Source organism: Pogona vitticeps, chromosome 6, assembly GCF_051106095.1.
Source record: "Pogona vitticeps strain Pit_001003342236 chromosome 6, PviZW2.1, whole genome shotgun sequence".
NCBI classification, from domain to species: domain Eukaryota; kingdom Metazoa; phylum Chordata; class Lepidosauria; order Squamata; family Agamidae; genus Pogona; species Pogona vitticeps.
Genome location: NC_135788.1, coordinates 18,250,652 through 18,261,157, shown reverse-complemented (window position 1 = coordinate 18,261,157; position 10,506 = coordinate 18,250,652).

The window sequence follows — 10,506 nt, the reverse complement described above, 5'->3', positions numbered from 1 at the left end:
CCTTTCACGAAACCGCCAACCAACTTATTTTAAATGGCTTAGACTAGGGGGTGGGTGGGAAGAGAACCTGGAATTCTGGAAGAAAGAGTGAGCCCACTGCACCCCGTCAATTATGCAAAAAAACCTCAGAGGGCATAAAGGTATATAAAGGCCTCCCACACGGATGACCAAATACTGTTTGGTGCATGTCTTTGCAATGGTAATACTGCAGGGCTAGGAGTAGAGAACTTCATGCCAGGAAGCCAACCATACATTCTCATGTACTCCTTGGCTGTTCCTTTCTTTCTCATCCTCCTTTCTGACAGCACCTATTCCAAGATCCCTGAGGTCATCTTGCCCACCGGGTACCCGAAATCCAATCATCACAGAAGCTGGGCAGCTCAATTGCCCACTCAGATGAGCAAATTTCTGGGCCCTATCCCAACTCTCCATGATATCCGTCTGTTCAGCAGACGAGAGGAGGATGGCAAATTGAGAAAGAGTAGCAGAAAGACAGAGTGAACGGGAGAAGAGAGAATGGGTGGCAGGAGAGATTGAGAGAGAGATTGAGAGAGAGAGAGAGAGAGAGAGGTGGGTGTGGGGCAAGCATGAGGAAGCAGAATCCAGACTGTCATCTCTCGGCTTGCACATCTATAATGCATGGAACATCTTCAATGCTGTTAAGGTTTTGCTGCAGCTCTGTCTTACTGGAACAATGAAGTGAAAACAACAAAACGGCTTCCCATCTCATTGGCTGCCGAATGATGAGCTGCATACTCAGTGTTCAGGGGGTCTGGGTTTGGAATGAAATCACAGAAGCAGAAGCAACAGACAACAATCCTCAGAGTAGAATCTTGCAACATTTTTCATTTTTTTTAAGGTTTTCTTTCATGCTCCTCTTTTCCTTCTTTAAAATAGAGACACCGATGCAGTCTGGATTTTATTTATCACCATGTCTCCAGGGTAAATAGAACTGGGGCTAAAACAAAATAGACCCCGTCCAGCCCGACCACCTCACTTTCAGGAATGTACAATTTAACATTAGCAATTGCCAGGATAACCAAGGGAAATAAAGATACAGAAGGGTCACAAATAATGAAAACGAGCAAATGCTGTTACAAGAAGCAGCGAGGAGCCTGTGGCCCTACAAATGTTGTTGGTTTGCATTTTATATCATCCCCCTAGCAGGACTGATGGAATTTGTAGTTCAACAACATATGTGCAAGCCAGGATGGATAAAAATCAAAGATAAAATCAAATTAATTTGAATCACATTTCACATTTTTAAAAATCATTTCTTATTATTTAAATAGTCAAAAATCCAGTTTTCTTAAAAATTTAAATCATGATTTATATCAAATTGATTTAAATCAGATCTACCTGCTGGAAGCATTCAACAACATGAAAACATACAATACATCTCAACAACTGTCTCCCATCCATATGTTACAGTACAACAAACTATTGAGATGTATTCTGTGTTTTCATGTGAGTTAGGTGACTCTTACACAGTCTTATAAGTGTTCCTCCCCACTCCAACTGCATGCGATATGTGAACACAGCCATCACATAGCCTTAAGAAATAAATATATTTAATACTTGGGAATGCAGGTGGCTTAAAGAAAAAAGAGCGAAACGTTCAAGAGATACAGTGCCATCTACTGTTTTGTAATGGACACTGCAGCGTATGGCACATCCAAGCGGAATATGGCTTTCTTCTCCTCTTTATAGGTGGTTTCCATAGGAGGGAAGCACCTGGAGGAAATCAGCACTGTTGTAGCAAGCAACCAAGGCAAGCAGTGCCATCTGCCATCCATGCCACCCTGAGGCATCCATCAGTGTGAGTCCCTCTGTGAAAAAGGCGGAGGAGGAGAACATTACGTCCTCCACAGAAGGAGGAGAAAGTTGGTGCTTTCGAAGAAAAGGGAAGGTGAGTGGGAAATATCGATATACATTTTCCTAACATTCATCAGCAAACGTACCTCTAGATTTCAGTGCCCTCTATAGTTGGGTGCCCTTCTCTTACCTTGAAAGAAGTAAGCATTGCCTTGAATTTGATTTTTACAGTAGAAAGTAATAGGGGAATGTCCAGCTGAAATAAATGTAATATTTTAAGTACTTATTTCATTGTTTAAAAAAATATTCAGAATATATCTAGCCACCCATCTTCAAAAGTATCCTGATAGAAGTCAGCCCTGTATCTGTCTACTCTTAAGTAAAGCGTGTTGCGCTCAACAGGAGTAATTCAGAGGTAGAGGCATAAAATTACAATGTAAGAGATTTCCATGACACAACAGAGATTGCCCATTTGCTTGAAAAGAGCAGTTTTTTGCCGAGACGCTAAAGGGATTCCACATGTAGTAGGTCTTATGCTTAGGATAGCAGTTCCCAACCTTGGGTCGCCAGATGATCTTGCACTACAACTCCCAGAAATCCTGGCCAGCATGCCTAGCAGTGAAGGCTTCTGGGAGTTTAAGTCTGGGAACTACAGACTTAGGACACAGAAACAACCTCTGCTTGATGCCTATTCAGGTTGTTGCTGCCTCAACCATGGCAGCAAGACAGCATCACTCACCTGAAGCTACATCCATGTCTAAAGCCCAGCCCCAACCACCAGTCTCTGTTGAACCTGGGAGTGGCAGCACCACTTCCACTATGATGATGATGATGATGATGATGATGATGATGATGATGATGATGATGATGATGATGATGATGATGATGAAACATGGCTAAGAAATCATCAGCTCTCCAAACATTGTTGGACTGCCACTCTCACAAGTTTTAGCCAGCACAGCCAATGGTGGTGGATCAAGGGAGTTGTAATCCAACAGCATCTAAAGAACTACATGTTCTTTTTCACCCTGGGGAAAATACTTTTGCTCCATAAGACGCACCTTTCCATAAGACGCACCAATTTTTTAGGAGAAGAAAACAGGAAAATATAATCTGTTTTCTTCCCTCCATAAGACGCACAGACTTTCCACCCCCCTGTTTTGTGGGGGAAAAGTGCATCTTATGGTATGAAAAATACAGTAATCCTGATGATTGAGACATGGCCATTCTCAGTGGGAGTTATATGACCCCTTGGGGAGATCTCTGGCACATTTGTAGGAGCCACAGACTGAAAATCTTTCTACTCTATTTTTCTATTCATCACTCCATGTTGTATCCTTGTTCAGGGAATGGGGGACTGGGACCTGAGAAGAGCTCCTAAAAGGGCTGCAGCCAAAAAAGAGAGGGTGGGAATGGCTGTTTTAGAGCATAAATTGACAAAAAGAAGAAGAATGTGAAGGGGAACCCAGGACAGATGTCAGGTGTAGAATCTGATATAGCCCCGGTTGTGCAGTAACTGCCCAAAATGAGATTTCAGAGCAGAAACACATTTGTGGGGCAGGAGGACAGGACTCCCCTTCCTCACATTATTCTGCTTGATGGTAGTCCAAGTCTACCTGGGACAGTAGGATTGGCTTTACCATTAGGAAGAGTGAGGCAACTGCCTCAGGGATGTTTCACAGTATCCCTGTCTATCCCCGCTTCCCAATTTAGCCTGCTGCTTCATCGCCTCACTACAGACTGGAAGAATATAAAGGTAAAGGTAAAGGTTCCCCATGACAATTTGTCCAGTTGTGTCCGACTCTAAGGGGCGGTGCTCATCTCCGTTTCCAACCCATAGAGCCAGCATTTGTCCGAAGACAATCTTCCGTGGTCACGTGGCCAGCGCAACTAGATACGGAACGCCGTTTACCTTCTGACCAAGGTGGTACCTATTTATCTACCCACATTTTGCATTTTGCATGCTTTCGAACTGCTAGGTTGGCGGGAGATGGGACAAGCGACAGGGGCTCACTCCGTCGTGTGGATTCGATCTTACGACTGCAGGTCTTCTGACGTTGCAGCACAGAGGCTTCTGCGGTTTAACCCGCAGCGCCACCACGTCCCTCCAGAGTGGACGTAGGGTTCATCTATTTATCCAGTCAGCTTCTGTAGGTGGACTAGGAAAGAGCCTTCTTCTTTTCGTTCATCTCATGCAACAAGACGTCTTGGAACAGGAAACTCTTTCCATCTCAACCACCCTGCACACATCCATGTTTTCTGATTTTAGAAGCTAAGCAGGGCTCGACCTGGTTAATATTTGGGAACACCACACATCTCCACAGGGATTTAGGAGAGGTCCTGTTTGAAACCCTGGAGAGCTGCTTCCGGTAAGAGTTGGCAGAGATAGCTCTGCGGGACAGGACTTGAAGATGCAGACCATCTGGGCTATCTTGATTTTAGCAGTGAAGCAAAGAGAACCCCCACCTGGAGCAGAGCTGATTATATTTGCATTAGGAAAACAGAACCACGTCTGCTGCCACAAGTCTCCTCACAGACAACTGTACTTAGGGCTCAAATGTATAAGAAAATGGCAAGATATGTGGATCGATAGAAGATCAAAGCAAATGAGACCAAGGGAAAAAATCCAAATGGAAAAGGGCCAATTTAAGAAAAAAACTAGCCAATAATTACTGATGAAAATTGGCTTCTGTTTTACATTCTCTCTCCCATTTCCAGCTTTTCCCCATCTGCCACATTTCTTCAAGTCGTTTATTCCAGCAGCTTTTATCAAAGCTAAGGCACAAGAGGGTTGTACATAAGTAAAGATTTTGCCTGCAAGTTAAACAAAAAAACAAATGAACCTGTTCAAACCACTCCTCATAATGGAAATAAAGGGAGTGGAGAAAATTACATCATTGGTTTTGACATGACTTTAACAAGTGCTAATTCAAATCCTGTATTTTACTGACCCCCAGTGTACAGTGTTGGGAATTGTACACAAGGCGCGGGGATTCTTTAGACTAGCCGTGGGAATACCTTTTAACCACGAAGTCGTAACAAAGTTATCCTAGTTTGTGTGCTTGTATTAGATCTTTCTTTCTTTCTTTCTTTCTTTCTTTCTTTCTTTCTTTCTTTCTTTCTTTCTTTCTTTCTTTCTTTCTTTCTTTCTTTCTTTCTTTCTTTCTTTCTTCCTTCCTTCCTTCCTTCCTTCCTTCCTTCCTTCCTTCCTTCCTTCCTTCCTTCCTTCCTTCCTTCCTTCCTTCCTTCCTTCCTTCTTTCTTTCTTTCTTTCTTTCTTTCTTTCTTTCTTTCTTTCTTTCTTTCTTTCTTTCTTTCTTTCTTTCTTTCTTTCTTTCTTTCTTTCTTTCTTTCTTTCTTCCTTCCTTTCTTCCTTCCTTCCTTCCTTCCTTCCTTTCCTTCTTTCTTTCTTTCTTTCTTTCTTTCTTTCTTTCTTTCTTTCTTTCTTTCTTTCTTTCTTTCTTTCTTTCTTTCTTTCTTTCTTTCTTTCTTTCTTTCTTTCTTTCTTTCTTTCTTTCACCAGCACAAGATCATTGGGAGGTCTCTGCATTAGGAGTGCACTGCTATTTTATTTGTTGAAAGGTATTTATAGCCTTCTTTGCTGTCACATTCTGAGATTCAAAATATGGCCAACCACTAGTATTCATATAACAAAGCTTAACAACAACATTACAACAACCTCATAAAGGTTGTCCTGATAGCAAAAAATGTGACCAATACAGAGCTTTTAGCAAGAATGTTACCATCTTAACAGCTGACCGGTCACATTCTTCATTAGCTGCTGCTTACAGACTGGCTTCAAGGGTAACCTTAGATGAAGTGCACTGCAATAATCCAGTTCTTCGGTTACTAAAACCTGCACTACTAGGTCCAAGGAACTGGAAAAAGATACTTCAAGCTATAGAAATCTCTTGGACCTCCAGCATGATGGAATCTATTTAGGTGTATCCCCAAACTATGGCCCTATTTCTTTTAGGAAGAATGAAGAGCTATCTAGAACAGGTGACAACCCTATCTTTGGGACAGAACTACTCTCCTATATGTTTTCCATTTTATCAGGATTCAATCTCAGGTAATAGACCACTTTAAGAATTGCTCACCCCATTCTCCAGTAGACAAGTAAGGAAACACCTAGTGATGATAGAGAACGAATGGTTAGTCTCGTCTTGCTTGCGTGTAGAAGATATGGGTCAGTTAACACTTGAAGGGAGCTAGTGAACCTGTCACTGATCTCAACATCACTCACATAGAGAAGTCAATGGAGATGAATCTTTAAATTATGCCTTTAAGAATTATAGAGTACATCAGTGTTAATCTTGGGTCCTTTAATGTTGTTGACCAGACCAATATGGCCAGCAGTCAAGACTCCGGAAATCTCAGTCCAACGACTGCATTGTCACCTTCAATCCATAAGTGGCTGATCCAATGTTTGAGATATTGATTAAATGAATCTAACACACTGTACTCACAAAGTAGAGCCTCATTACTTTTTTAACTAATTAGATGAATATATTCAGTTTTAACCCAATGAGGTGGCTTGACTTTATTAGGTCTAGTTAGCTTAATACTGACCCATTTCTTGATAGCTTTCCAGATGCACTGGAACACAGACTGGGACAATGCAGGGCTCCCCAATCGTGAGGCCAGTTCAGAGATGCCGAATGTATCCCAGTTTGATCCAGAGTATTTTGTGGCCCAGATAAAAACTGACTTGTAAAACTTGCTAAAACAGTGCACTGGAAAACCAAAACAGCTTTGAACTGATGCACACAAACTTTGACAGACCTTAAACAGAGGACAAAAATTTCCATATCTCAGAGATCTGATTTTAGGGGGTTGATACTAAGACATCCTCAAAGTTTACTTTTAAGAAAAATAAAAGAGGCTAAAGAAGTTTCTGCTCTGAACACAAACTGATTTGCCGGTTTGCTTCGCTTCTCTAGAGAACTGAATCCAGCTATTCCGTTTGGCTCTAGACCTCCTACAAATTAGCCTGAATCAGGCCAGTTCTGTCTGGAATTAATGATTTGTCCAAATCTGGTACACAGCCCTGCTATGAATCCTGCCAACTCTAGAACTGTGGGATTTGTAGCCCAAAACACATTGATAGTGCCACTCTTGGCAAGCCCACATAAGTGACAAAAGGAATCAAATTGAAGGCATCAATAACAATGTGACCCTGGGAAAACAGCATTGACCACATTGATGCATGCTGTTTCCCCTAGGGCTTCTTCTCAACCAGAATTGTAGTCCAAACAAGGAATTTTTCCCATCGTTGGCATTTCTATTTCACCTGAATACCTGAAGTTGCTGGGTTTCCATACAACTTTCTTTAGAATGGTTTTATGTTATCAATTATCTTTATGCCATCTGCCCTCCACAAGATGGCAACCTCTTGTAAGCTTCCTTCTGCCGCACAATAGTTGCTGTGTGCTGCTGGAGTAATTCCTTTGAAGTAATGGAATAGCTCCCCACCCCTTGCTATTACTATAGAACTAGCTCTGATCTTGCAGTGTACTCTGGTTATTGAGCAAATGTAATTCGAAGGGACTTGCTGAGAGTGAGCTTCCCTTTCTAAGGTTACATCCATGACTGCAGCTGGGTAGCAAGGAAGAAAGGCATACGGCCCTGCATGACTTTCTAGCCAATCACTTCTATAGTTGCCTCTGAGAACTAGGAAATGGCTGCAGATTACATAAACAGCAGAAATTGTGCCTTACAAGCCTGACACATTTCTTATAAGACAGTATAATACTTCTGGCAAATCAAGCAGTAAAAAGAACAACTATCAACTATAGAAGCTAACAGATGACACTAGCAGAACAAAATTATTCTCTGCCAGTATTCTTCACATTAAAGATGATAGATCTTTGCTTTTCCAGTGTTGTCTCTTAGAAAAAGCAATGGGCTCTTCTACAAGCTTCATATTCTCTGTCAGGCAAGCCTTACTACAAGGCAGACCAAAGAGGATGCCTCAGGCATCAGGTTTTGGACGTCATGAAATGACGGCAGATTATCAGGATCTACTGTAATTTGCTGCTTCTGTGTTTGTTATGTCTGGGATGAGAAGAACGGCTTGTGGGTTTTTCTGTCTCTTGTCCTAAAATGTCTTGACTGGCTTTGGGTCCTTGAGGGATATTGACCAGTGATGGTTGATGCACCTCAAGCCATAAAATTACTTGCACCAAACTTGATCCCTGCTACAATTTATTTCTCTGTACATAAAACAGAGCCTGTTGTACTTTCCATGAAGTATAAAGGGTGGCCATTACAGTGTATAACTTATATTTACAGGCAGTGATAACGCATAACCAGACAGTGATTTGTTGTATGTATGGCTTTCATATCAAAGAAAGGTTGAGCAGCAGTCTGGCCTTGACACATCAAACTTTCAAGCAAATAAATGAAAGAAAAAGTGGGTGTTGAGCCTTTAGGAAAATGGAAACAGAGAAGCTGCATCAGAAGATCTAGGAGAGGAAGCTGGGAATTTGGAAAGAAACAGTCAAGGTGTGCTTAAGCAGACCAAGAAAAGCAGATGGGGAGATCAGAACGAAGGGGGTTGAATTACTTCCACCTGAATCAGACCTTTAGGAATGAGAGAAATACCAACAGACTAGGACAGAGATGGGCATCAGTGAGGAATCACGAGGCTAAATCAAAGCTATTCCAAAAACAGGAGAGAGGCAAGTAAACAGAGAATCCATCTGCTCCAAGTACATTTTTCTTAGTACATGAGAAAGAAAAATCATTTTTTTAAAAACCCACCAAAATATAAATCTTTAACAGAATGAAATTAAACAGTGTTTTTTTAAAAAAATAATTAAAAGGGAAAGTGCACAGAGAGGGGGGGGAGAAAAACAGCAAAGGAAGGAAGAGACCCCCTCCTAAAAACAAAACAAAAAGGAAAGTAAGCAAATAAAGGGTTTTTTAAAAAAGTACAATCACCATACCAAAACTACTTGAAAATTGGGGGTTTCCTTTCACCTTTACTAGTTGATGTCTTCTCTTATCTTCTCTCAGTCCAGCAGGCAGGCCAGGCAGCAGCAAAATTTATTCAAGAAAGTAAAGGAGCAATGAAAGAACAAACAAATGAATGAACAAACGAATGAATGAAACCAAAGCAGAAGGGGAGGGGTAAATCCCTAAAGATATTAGAAGAAAATTTAAAAAAAAATCTCAGGGAAACATGCTGAAATAAGCAGGCTGCTTGGCAGCAACAAACAAATGGCAAGAGGTGGAGGAGTCTCCTGAAATATCAAGAAAAACAGGTACACAAGGAATGGATCCAAGATGGAGGCACAGGCAGGCAATAAAAACATTCCAAGATGGAGGGTACCAGGAACTCAGCAGCACACAGTAATCCTATCTCCAGGGAAGGACTCTGAAGCAAAAAAGAAAACATCTCATTGGGTTCTAGGCTCTTCTACAGATTCCACATTCCCTCTCCCTCTAGACATTATGATTGGCTGTTGACAGCCCTCACTGTTCGCACCACCATGTCTTTGCAATAGTCCTCACGACACTATTGGATGAAAAACGTATCGGATGATTTGACATATCTAGGGTGAAAGAAGGTTATATACAAGAAAATTGACCTACATAGGGTGAAAGAAAGGTGAAAGGAAAGAGGGAACACATTAAGGACATCGAACTTTTGTATACTGTATTCCTCTTTCATTAATACAAATCATTCACGTTTCAAGACCTCTGTTTCAATGAAAGAGCATGAAAATGCAAAAAAGAGCCTCTTCTGTGCCTTTTGTCTTTGGTGCAAAAGCAAAAGGCCTGCCCTTAAGTGCTACCTCTGCCCTAGCTCCCTGTCTTTCACCTCTTTTGCATCTGGTGAAAGAAGGTGTGAGACACAAGCAGGAAGTAGATGCAAGAATGATTGCAAGGGATTGGCTAACCTTCAAACAGAGCTTGGAAAAGTTTGTTTTTTCCATACCTCCAGCTAACATGGCCAGTAGCTATGCTGGCTATGCTGGCTGGGGGATTCTGACCGTAGTAGTCTGAATAAAATGCAGGGTGGTTGTTGTTGTTTTTAAGCTCTGCTTGCAGTTTGGATTAAAGAAGGGTCTGAGTTGGAATTAATGGGCACAGAGTACTGGTGTAACAGATTTTCATCAGTCCTCCAAGTGCACTTTCTGAAGCCCAATCATGCCTATGAAGCTAAAGAACTGTTTAAGAGAAAGACAATTTAGCCTCTATGTGCTCATCAAAGCTCCTCTTCCCCATAGTGCAAGTTGCTATGGAGATTTCGCAGGCTGTGCCAGCTTTTCTGTCTGACCCATTACCAGATAGCAGCAGACTTGAACAAGATTCTCAGCAATGCTATATTTGAGGCAATTTGGATGCCAACTTATGTGTCAGGGCTAATAACCCAAGCTTTCCCTCTAACGCAAAAGAAGGAAATCTGATGTTGCTCATTGAGCATTCATTTATGTTGTTTTAGTTAGTAGACATAAAGCCTAAACCTCAAGGATGCTGTAGAAAGCTAGGAAGCAAGATTTAGGTTTTTCTCAGCACCTAAACATCCCCCAATTAATTAATTTTAAATCACATATGATGGGAAATGCATGTTGTTACACCTGCTTCGCTGACTACCAGTCCATTGCCAGCACCAAGACAAAGTGCTAATTATGACCTATAAAGCCTTATATGACTTTCCAGCTATTGAAAGACCCATATATAT